The sequence below is a fragment of the Hermetia illucens genome, chromosome 4, assembly GCF_905115235.1.
Source record: "Hermetia illucens chromosome 4, iHerIll2.2.curated.20191125, whole genome shotgun sequence".
NCBI classification, from domain to species: domain Eukaryota; kingdom Metazoa; phylum Arthropoda; class Insecta; order Diptera; family Stratiomyidae; genus Hermetia; species Hermetia illucens.
The window spans coordinates 1386194-1394873 of NC_051852.1; positions in this window are offsets into that span (position 1 = coordinate 1386194).

The following is an 8680-nucleotide window of genomic DNA, read 5'->3' on the forward strand; positions in this document are numbered from 1 at the left end:
ATCTGTCCATCTTAGGGAATTGAAGGCATTTGTGACATCAAGCGTCATGAGGAGCACTATCCGTTGAGATCGGCGGCTGTGTGCCTCGTCTCGATTAAACGCATCTACGACCTCCATAACAGCATCCACTGTAGATTTCCCTGTTCTAAACCCGAGCTGCCTTGCGGATAAGTCCCCGGCAGCACGGATCGCTTCAGCGAGTGTACCCCTGATGAGTTTCTTGAGCACTTTTCCGGCCGTGTCAAGCATACACAACGGTCGGTATGCAGACGGGAACTCCGGGTCTCCTTTACCCTTACTGATCAACGCGAGTCTGGCCACTTTCCAGCGACAAGGAAAAATGCCCTCCTTCGAGCACGCGTTGAACACTTCCAGCAGCAATTCTGGCCGTTGGCGGAACACCAGTTTGTAAACTTCCACCGGGATGCCATCAGGACCTGGCGCCTTCCTGTTTTTCATAGTGAGAACCGCTTCTTCGAGTTCTCCCATTGTGAAAAGGGGGCAATCCACGACGTTTTCCGCGCTATTTACATCAACCCGTACAGGGTGTCTGGGAACAATGCCCGCACAATGCGGTCCATCTGGTCGGTGCTCAATATGCAGGGCTTCCGCAGAGCCCCGATTTTCCGAGTGACAAGCTTATAGACAAGTCCCCACGGGTCATCATTCACCTCATTAACAAGATTTTGCCAGCCGCGAGCTTTGCTTTTATTTATAGCGCTGCGGAGTCTCCTTTTTGCTGATCTATATTGTGCCTTTATGGCACATGCCTCCTCGTTGGAAACAAACGTTGTGTCAAACGGCGGAGCTTATGACACTCCTTCCGTAGGTCGGAAATTTCTGACGTCCACCAGTACATAGAAGGCTTATCGCGCCCGGGGCCTCGCCGGGGCATGGAAGCCTCACACATCGTCGTTATCAGATCCATCACTGAATTTACGACGGTGTCAGCTGCGACACCACCACCTCCCGAAGTGCCCCCCAGCGCGGCATATATTAAGAGTATACAACTCAACATCAGTAAGTAAATTAATTAGAGAATTTTACCTAAAACAAAAAAGAAATTCCAAGGCATCCGGCTTTATACAATTTTAATCTCCAACTTCCAAATTTACTTGCAGTAGGAACCTTTTCCATGATGTCTAAAGATAATATTTAAATTACTTCCAACCCATTATCTATACTAAGTGAATTGAAACCCATGCGAATTTAGGTTGATTTGCTTCCTCCTGAATACCGTGACATCAATCACTCCTCGTTTCGCACCAATGTCGGTGTGAACCACTTTAAATTAATATTCCTCACAGACCCTTGAATGCATTATTGGAGGGAAGAGACTCTGAGGAAACCGATCAATGATCGCATCACTAATCAATTGTCATTTCAACTGAACTGTGTGCATCTAATCAAGAGGTTTTCCACACCTAATGTCACCATTGATGGCAAAAGGGTTGTACCACCCTTTTGAGCAACAAGCACTACCGGCTTTAGCCTTCCAGACAGCTTCGAGCATTTGTTGATCTTTCGCATGCATTGCAAAAAATGCCCTGCTTGTGTGGTTTTTCATTACTCAGTCGATTATACACATTTAGCCTTGGGAGATTTTTGCATGAAAGGATAATGATTGTTATTCCGAGTTAATCGAGAGTGAAGACTTCCTACGGAGAAGAAACAAGCAGTCGAAAATCATTGAAGTGAAACTAATTACCGTCTTGTTGTGGTTCCGGTTAGCAACCAAGTTTTATATATGCGACTCACACCGAATTCATATTCAGAAATATGCAATCCATGTAATTATGAGAAAAATACAAAAAAAAAATCCTTTGAAGTCTCCTTCCAAACGATGCTAATACCTGGGCAAAGGCATCATCCTTGGACGATGTTTTTCTTCATTTATAAAAATTAAATGATCATAACTGTCAAGAAAAAGATCAGTTTCCTATTCTTCTCAGATTGTAAATTCCTTTCTCACTACCCTCCTATGCATTTGGCAGTAATTAACATTCACAACGTGTTGTAGACGGAATAACACGTTGGGCGTCACAATGCAACCCCTTTCGTTGGAAATTTCACGGTGTAACTTTTCACCGCAGAGACATCGTAAAATTTTCCCGAAAACGTAGGATCATTAAATATTCCTGCCATCACAGATATATTCTAGTAAACATCATACGCATGAAAGGAAAGCGGTTTTGTATACAACATGAACATAGGCCATAAATGACATGCTTTCGTGTTTCACCCAAGTTACGCGGCCACACTTTCTTCAAACCCTCATTAGAGGACGTGAAAGCGTGGAAAAGATGGTTTCGAAAGAAAATAAACTCGCGGTCAACGATCGCTGACCACTTCCTATTGTCCGCGATAAGACCCTATGATCTTCTTGGTGTCATAAACTAAGGATATAAACATGCGCTTATAATCTCAATAACAAGAGGGCCAACGAGGTGAAAGCCTCTTCGTCTTGTCTACGAAGGCTGCAGGGTCAGTTTTCGGGATGACCCTTTCACTTCGCGATTTCTCTGGATGATGATTTCATGATATGTATGCACATATGTACGTGGGGTAGTTGTCGGAAAAAGGATTGCACTTTGTGTTATCTTTATAATTCACTCAATGGAACGCGCAGTCCTTTTCAGTTATTGGGACAGTCCTTTGGTGGAATTTTCATAGAGAGAGTATGTAGCAAGTGCGGTATTCTTATTTTTAAAGAAAAATGTTTTCCATTTGATCTAGGAAGTTTCCAATTCCTTCATGGCAAAAATTACAATCACTTAAAAAGTGGATTTTGAACGGAATATCTACAGCACCAGTACCAGCTGCATTTCCATTCACAAAACTATTATCAAATAACTTGTGTAAAACCTCGCCTAAACGGTAGCGAAGTTGTCACCGTCACCGAGCAAAGTCCTTATCTAACAAAGCAAAGAGTTCCCCATTGGATTGGATCAATAGGCGATATGATGGCATGCGACAACCCTCAGATTTCTTAAGACATCTGCTGTTTTTTCTTCAGTTGGCGACATGGCTGGTGTAGTTCCTACAAGAAGCGTATAAATTATATTGATGCAAGCGGCTCAAGGGCACCGAACAAACACACCAGGTCCTAAATTGTGGGTGAACAATGCCTTTTCATAAATGACGACAATTCAATAAAATGTAGTCGCGTAGGTTTAAGTTTCCGGGCAACAGCCAGCGCCTGGGTTTAAATACGTATGGAAGGAAAGATGGTGCTAGTTTTTTGCTGGAAGTTCGAGTTATGAGTTTATTTAAGAACCTCATGATTATATAACTTTAAGTAAAAGATTAAGTGCTCAATCAATCATAAATTATTCGATCAAATATGTTCAAGTATTCAAGATTTCCTTCTGCGTGGTAGGACTCAATCCATCATTCACATTAAACATCTCCAGTTCTTGGATTGTGGAGCAATCAAAACGTCTGGCTGATAGTAAAGATGATACCAAACAATTAGATAAATTAACAATGATGGGAATCAGTTCTATTTTTGTTATCCTCCTTTTGATGCATTATAATAGGGAAAGATTCAACATTCATATGTGCAAGTGTCCTGCCTGTTTAGAAACAAAATGAATATTTAGTAGTCAGATATCGGCATGGAAGGTATTTGGGAACCCAGGCACTATATAGTGGCATCCTCCTGATTTTTTTCAGGTTTTTCGGTTTGGTAGTTTCTGAGAATGGCCCCCTTAAAGAAGTGATCACTTTCAACCCCCCCCCGTGCTCCCCATCCTTCCAGCGAATGTCAAAACTAAGATCGGTTTTGAAAAGTACTAATCGAGACCCTTAATTTGATACCCCACTTGACTATATTTGATGAAAAAAAATTTTACACCCCCCTTTTGCATGTATGGGGACCCCCCCTTAAATTCGACCTAAAAGGATGTAATTCACTGTATGCATGAGCGTTCACAGTTCCCACCTTTCTACCAAAATTGGTGTCAATCGCTATAACCGTCTCTGAGAAAAATGCGTGTGACAGACAGACAGACGGACAGACGAGTGGCCAGATCTCTCATCAGGCGCGACCCCAGCTGGCGGATCGGGGCATACCTATTGATGTGTAAATATGTGTTCATGCACTTTTCTTTTCTGACTGTGCATGGGCTAGTGTTTGCTCATCTCTGGTGCGCGGACCAAAATGGCTACGGGAAGGATACCCAGAACATAAAACCACCATGGAAGACGAGAGAAGAAGGAAACTTACGGTGCAGGGGCTCGGAACCCCAGTACCGGCGGCTTTTGGGAGTGAGCAAGCGGGCTCCCGGTCGTCGATATCCCTCGACCGCAGTGCCTCGGTGGTGGACAACTTGGCCACCTTGGCATATAATGCTACAAGTGATTTGGATCTGGAGAAGGAGGTATTCAAGCGAAGTACGACTTTACCGAGAACACCAATAACAAGACCAAACAAAGATGAACTAAAAACAGCTTTTTGGACAACAAAAACCGTGACAACACCCACCGCACATGTTCAAGATGCTCGACAGCAGGAGGTGCTCCAGGAACAAGGAAGAGATCCATTCAAAAGAAGTTCATCAACTTTGAGATCTCCACCAATGCCAAAGACGATGAAGGATAAAGTACAGGCCAAAACTGAAGGACCAGGTAAAAGGAGTAACCCTGCCGGGACTTATAGGGAGCAGAGTCCGGATCCGGAGGAATTCCCCTTCACCCAGCTTGGGGCAAAAATAGTTGAGCTGTCCGAGTTTATCAAGGACAAGCACAACGTGCACCAAGCCATAAAGAATATGGTGAGGGCCATTAGAGTCCTCTATAATAAATCACAGATGGAGGAGAAGAATAATAACAACACGCCGAACCCCGCTGTGCCAACAGCATCACAAGCAACCCAAGTGACGCCTAACCATACTACCATCGAATCCCAGCGAAATAAGCGAGTACGTGAAAAAGAGGGGGATCCTTTAAATAATCAGCAGGCGCCTAAGAGAAAAAAAGGCGGACAGGACATTCTGAAAATCAACACCAACAGCTCAGAAGGAGGAGAGCATACAACGAATCTAGGAACCTCGACCAGCGTTGCGAAGCTCAAGACGAACGAAAACGATGGATGGACTAAAATTACCAACAAAAAAGCGAAACGAAAAACAAAAGTGCGAACTCGTCCAGACGCTATTGCTATCTCCAGTAAGGGCAATCTGTCCTACGCGGAGATACTCAAAAAGGTCAAAGCTGATCCCGACCTAAAAGATCTGAGCGGAAATGTGAACAGAATCCGAAGAACCCAGAAAGGGGATCTCATGTTCGAGCTGAAAAGATCCAGCGTGGGCAAAACTGATGACTTTCGCACTCAAGTGAAAAACTCACTTGGGGAGAATGCCGCAGTGCGTGCCCAAAAACATGAGATCTATATACAATGTAAGGATCTCGATGAAGTAACATCGAAAGAAGAAATTTGTACTGCTCTGAAGGAGCAATTCAAGTTGAAAGAACTCACCGAGGAGTCTATTGTGGGCTTGCGAAAAGCCTATGGTGGCACTCAAACGGCCCCAATACGAGTACCAGCGGAGGCAGCACAGATGTTGTTGGCTGCCGGAAGGGTTCGAATTGGATGGGTTGTCTGCCGTTTAAGGGAATAAATTTCACTGAAGAGGTGCTTTAAATGCTTTACGTTTGGGCACTTCGCGAAGGCATGCACCAGCTGCATTGATCGATCCGATCGATGCAGAAGGTGTGGGGAGAAAGGCCATATTGCCAGAGAGTGCAATAGGGACCCCGAATGCTTATTGTGCGAAGTAAAAGAGGGACAGGATAACCGGCATATTGCCGGAAGTGGTAAATGTCCGGAATTTAGGAAGGCGCTCACTGCAATGAGAAAATGAGGTTTATCCAAATAAACCTCAATCATTGCAGGGTCGCTCAGGATCTACTTGAGGAGACCACGTTCGAATCTGAGATGGAAATCGCCATCATAAGCGAACCGTATAGACACCGTCACGGTGACATATGGGTCAAAGATTCGACTGGTGGAGCGGCGATATGGGCTTGCGGTCGACAGGCCATACAGTGTACTGCAAGTCAGACAGGCAGTGGCTTCGTGTGGGCGAAAATAAGTGGTGTATATGTATATAGTTGCTACGCCGTGCCAAGTTTGACACTGTCTGAATTCGAGCAAATGCTTGATAATCTTGTTCTCGATGCAAGGGGACGAAGCCCAAAGGTTATTGCTGGTGATTTCAATGCTTGGGCCCTAGAGTGGGGTAGTAGGAAATCAAATGCTAGGGGGCGCAGTTTATTAGAAGCTTTTGCGCAGATGGAAATAGTTTTGGCCAACGAAGGTGCTGTAAACACCTTCCAGAAAGGGGGGTCAGGCTCGGTTGTAGACCTGACCTTTGTCAGCCCTTCGCTGGCGCGTGGTATGTTCTGGTGCGTCAGCGAACACTACACCCACAGCGATCACCAGACAATCTTCTTTGAGACATGTGTCGAACCTCAGGCAAAAGAGCTATCATGCCCGAAACCGAGAAAGATTTCAGGCTGGTCTGTAAAATCTTTGGATGAGGAGACCTTCATAGAGGTGTGGTTAGATCAGCCTGATAAAGTAGGCACCTCTACGGAAAGAGCCGTCCATCTGGCTCAATGCATTGCCAAAGCGTGTGACACGTCCATGCCTAGAAGGTGTTCATTCCCCAGTAGAAGACCAAACTACTGGTGGAATAATGAACTGACCGGCCTTCGATCAGCCTGCCACCGACCCAGAAGAGTGGCTCAGAGGGCGGTAGGTAGAGTCGAACAGGGACAAAAAGAGCGCGCCTATAAGGCAGCCCGCAAAAACCTCAAGCTCGCCATCCAGCGAAGCAAGAGGGAGTGCTTTAAGAAGCTCTGCTCAGAAGCGAACATAAACCCGTGGGGGAATCCTACAGAATCGTGATGGGACGATTCAGAGGCCGTTCATCTCCGCAGATCACGTGACTCCAACTCAACAAATTAGCATTAAATGAAGTAAAATTTGGGTAAATTAGTTAATCCTGAGTATTTGTCGAGTCTGGAGCTGATTTCTATTAGAGTGCAGACCGTAGACCAGAGAGCAAATTGTCGCCCTTACAAATCCGTACTTCCGGGTTGCTTCATGATTATCGACTTCATAGATGACCTGGAGTTGCCCATCTACTATGAAGATGTTGGGTTCGACTAGTGCGCAACATACAATGATCACATCCGAAATGAGGATATCCGTGGTCGATATGGCATTGCATCGATCGTGGAAAAATTGCGAGAGAGACCCCTTTGATGGTATAGTCCTATAATTCGCGTCAAAGAGAATTCATTTGCCAAAATTGGTCTGAATATCGAAGTCGATGGGAAGCGTCCAAGATGCTGGCCGAAAAAAGGTGTTTTGAAAGCTGCGCGACTGCATCCAGATCAGGCGTTTAACAGAGCAAAATGGCGGAAGGGATCATGACAAACCGATCCCGCCTGTGAACGGGACAAAGGCTAAAGAAAAAGAAGAAAAGTCTCTGAATTTACCTGCTGCCTCAACTATGCGATTTCTTCGCTCCACTAATACTTTAACTGGATATGACAGAATTGCATGGCTTTATTTTGCATCTTATAATTTGTAGTACCTTCTCTGAAGTCACACCATCACCCTCCCAATAGCACCTCTATGAATACGCCCATTCAAACATTTTCTCGCACCAGTCTGGTTTTCCACACAGCCGCATGGCCCATTTTCGATCTGAAGGAAAATTACTTGGTGGTCGTTCATCAGACTGATGAACAAGACCATTTTTGTCGTCAATATGCTACTCATAAATGTCTATTCGATTATTGAGCCCAGAGCCTGTCTGAAAAGTGGGTGAATTTCTCGTAATTGCAAGGACTAAATCCCGCTGCGCGAAAGCCTCGAGCATAATACGGCCCCTAGTATTAGCAGTGCGACTGCCTCAATCATCCTCTTGCATAACTTAGTAGTAGTTATCATTTGCATGCCCCATATGTCATCCTGAGTCTCCTAATTGCGGACTCTAACAAACCAACGGGTTCGAACTATTTTTTTAGGGCCGCATGGATGTCTTCCTTGGCCGTGACTTCATCAATGTTCTTACATTATATAACAATTCTCTCCTTTTTGGCCTGTAATTGAGGTCGTTCTACTAAGGCTTCTCCACCTTTTCGAGGAAATGTGCAAGCGTCCTGTGCGGAGAATTCCTCAGCTCAAGTCTCTTTTTTGGGAACATCTGATTCTACTAATGCTTTCTCCAACGTCCATCAGTTCCGGACCGGATTTGACCTTCTTGAGAATAATGGTGTATGTCATATTACTCTTTTTAGAGATGTTGATCAGTTTGGGCTGTAATCTTTCGCGTGACGCTTTTCATTTGCACCAGCTTTGGTCTATATTCCGTATTTCCTTTTGGGTCCTTACCTCTCATGAATTTTTGAAGCTGGCGCCTGTGTTTCTACAATTTTAGTTATTTTCTTGAGAGACTTTTTAGACTATTAATGCTCGGTGATGTTTCAAAAGAATTATTAGCTCCCTTTCAACTCTTCTTTTCGAATAGATCTCCCATTAGGTTTTGAAAAGAGGTCACCTGTGTTGCCTCTTTTTGAGGTAATTTTTCGTCCCCTCTAAATTCTTTTAGATAGAACTATAGTATCTCTATAGTTGTTTTTAATCATCTGGTGTACATTGTGT